Raw genomic sequence first — 2,288 nt, forward strand, 5'->3', positions numbered from 1 at the left:
AGTAATGTCCGTGAGCAAAAATATTGTCTAGCTAAACAAAATTATGATTCCTTTAAAATGAATGATGATGAGCTTGTTCGTGATATGTATTCTTGTTTGAATCTAATTATCAATGAGCTCCATTGAATAGGATCAACAAAGCTAGATGATGCGAACATCGTGAGAAAGAACATCTCCGTGCTACCACAAAATAAATATGCAAGCAGCATCACCATCCTTCACAATGTGGAGGACTTGAGCACCATGACCCCGGCCATAGTCATTGGCAAGATAGTGACATTTGAAATATCATGCAAGATGGGTCAAGAAGAAGCCTCTTCATCAAGCAAAGGCAAAGCTCTCACATGTAGAGAGAAGAAGATAAAGGGCAAGCAAGTTAAGACAAGCTCAAGCTCAAGCTTCTCAAGTGAAGATGAAGAAGATGAGGATGATGATGATGATGATGATGATTCAAGTGATGATGATCAATCTTTCTCCTCCACCTCTGACCTTGATGAAGAATCTATCAAGCTTATCAACAAGGTGGAGAATATGATCCAAAAACTCAATGTCAAGGGTGTGCCCATCCAAATTCAAGATTTCATCTTCACCAATCAAAGAAATGAACAAAGAAAGAAAGGATGTTATGGATGCGGCGAGTTGGGGCACTTTGTGGAAGTTTGTCCAAACAATCCCACACCCAAGATAAATAAGAAGGCGTGCAAGGACAAAGCTTTCACATCAATAAGGTCATGGGATGATTCTTCAAGTGAAGAAAAAGACCATCACAAGAGGCGAGGTCACAAGCACTCATCATCAAGCTCTTCTCGTGTGTGCCTTATGGCACGAGGTAACGAAAGCTCATCCTCTAGTGAGAGTGATATTGATGATGAGCTACCTTCTTATGATGAAATTGTGCAAGAAAATCTTAACTTTGCTAAAGTTTGCACTAGTCAACAAAAGAATCTTAAAAAAATAAAAGGAAAACTAGATAACTCACAACAAGCTTATGCTACTTTGCTTGAATAATATGAAACTTTTGCCAATCTTAATACGGAGCTATCTACTAAAATTGAGCAACTTGAGGCTAGTGCAACAACAAATGAATGCACAATCAATGATGAGCAATTCATAAAGAAAAATAAAAAATTAAAAGAAAAGTTAGTTAGATCACAAGATGCTTATAAAAGTTTGCTTGCTAAAATAGAAACCATGTGCAAACATTATGATGAGCTAACTAATAAAGTTGCTAATCTTGAAGCCATCGGTACCACCCTCACCATGGCATCTAAAAAGAAAAGTTCTATCTTTGACATGTCTAAAAAGGATGCTTCTACTTCTTGCAATGATTTATGTTTAGACTCACCCTTGTGCAACCAAGTTTGTGTTGAGAAAGTTGTTGTAGATACATGCACACAAGAGGTTGCAATGGAGAATCAGCAACTCAAGCAAAGAAGTGGCTCGCCTTACCAAGGACTTGACTCAAGTAAGAGGCAAAATGGAGCAAGCCCAACTTCATCAAGATAACACCATCAAGGGAGTGAAGAAGCTTGATGAAGGACAAACCGTGGTTTGCTACATATGCCACAAGGAAGGCCACAAGTCCTATGAGTGCAAGGTGAAGAATGAGGGAGGAGCTAAGAAGAAAGAGAAAAACAAAAAGGAAACAAGCAAGCTTTCCAACACCTACACCAATAAGGCAGACAAGAAGGCCTCCACACCATACTTATTAAAGAAGAAGAAAAATGACAAGGTGGTGGCCATCAAGGTGAACAAGCAAGCCAATAATGGGGCCAAACGCATTTGGGTGCCAAAGAAAATAATTTCCAACATGAAGAACACCAAGAAGGTTTGGATCCCGAAAGGGAAGTGAGAAGTTCGATGGACTTCGGAGACTTTGGAGACTTGGTATATAGTTTTGGGTGCATTTTATGAGGTGCATCACATTTGATCATGTGAATTGCCAAGTGGGTTAGTGAATACTATGAACCCAAATTCCCCTTACCATGTTAGGTAACTAGATTTAATTCCTTACAATTGCTATCAAGATTCAAATTCTTGCAATCTCAACTAGCATCTAGTTTCTTTCATGCCTAGGTTTGCATTTGCATGCTCAAATCCTTTGTTATGCATACACTAGGTATACCTTATGGTAGGCTTGCTCGGTTTTATTCTTAACCCTTGGAGCAAACATACATGGTTTAAATTGTTTAGGAGCATAGCACATAGCTTGTTTTATAATTGTTCATCTAATATGTGCCAAAGTCCAAATTGTAGATAATTTCTCCCGAATATCACCTTCAGAAATG

The sequence above is a fragment of the Miscanthus floridulus genome, chromosome 10 (genome assembly GCF_019320115.1).
Source record: "Miscanthus floridulus cultivar M001 chromosome 10, ASM1932011v1, whole genome shotgun sequence".
In the NCBI taxonomy this organism is placed as follows: domain Eukaryota; kingdom Viridiplantae; phylum Streptophyta; class Magnoliopsida; order Poales; family Poaceae; genus Miscanthus; species Miscanthus floridulus.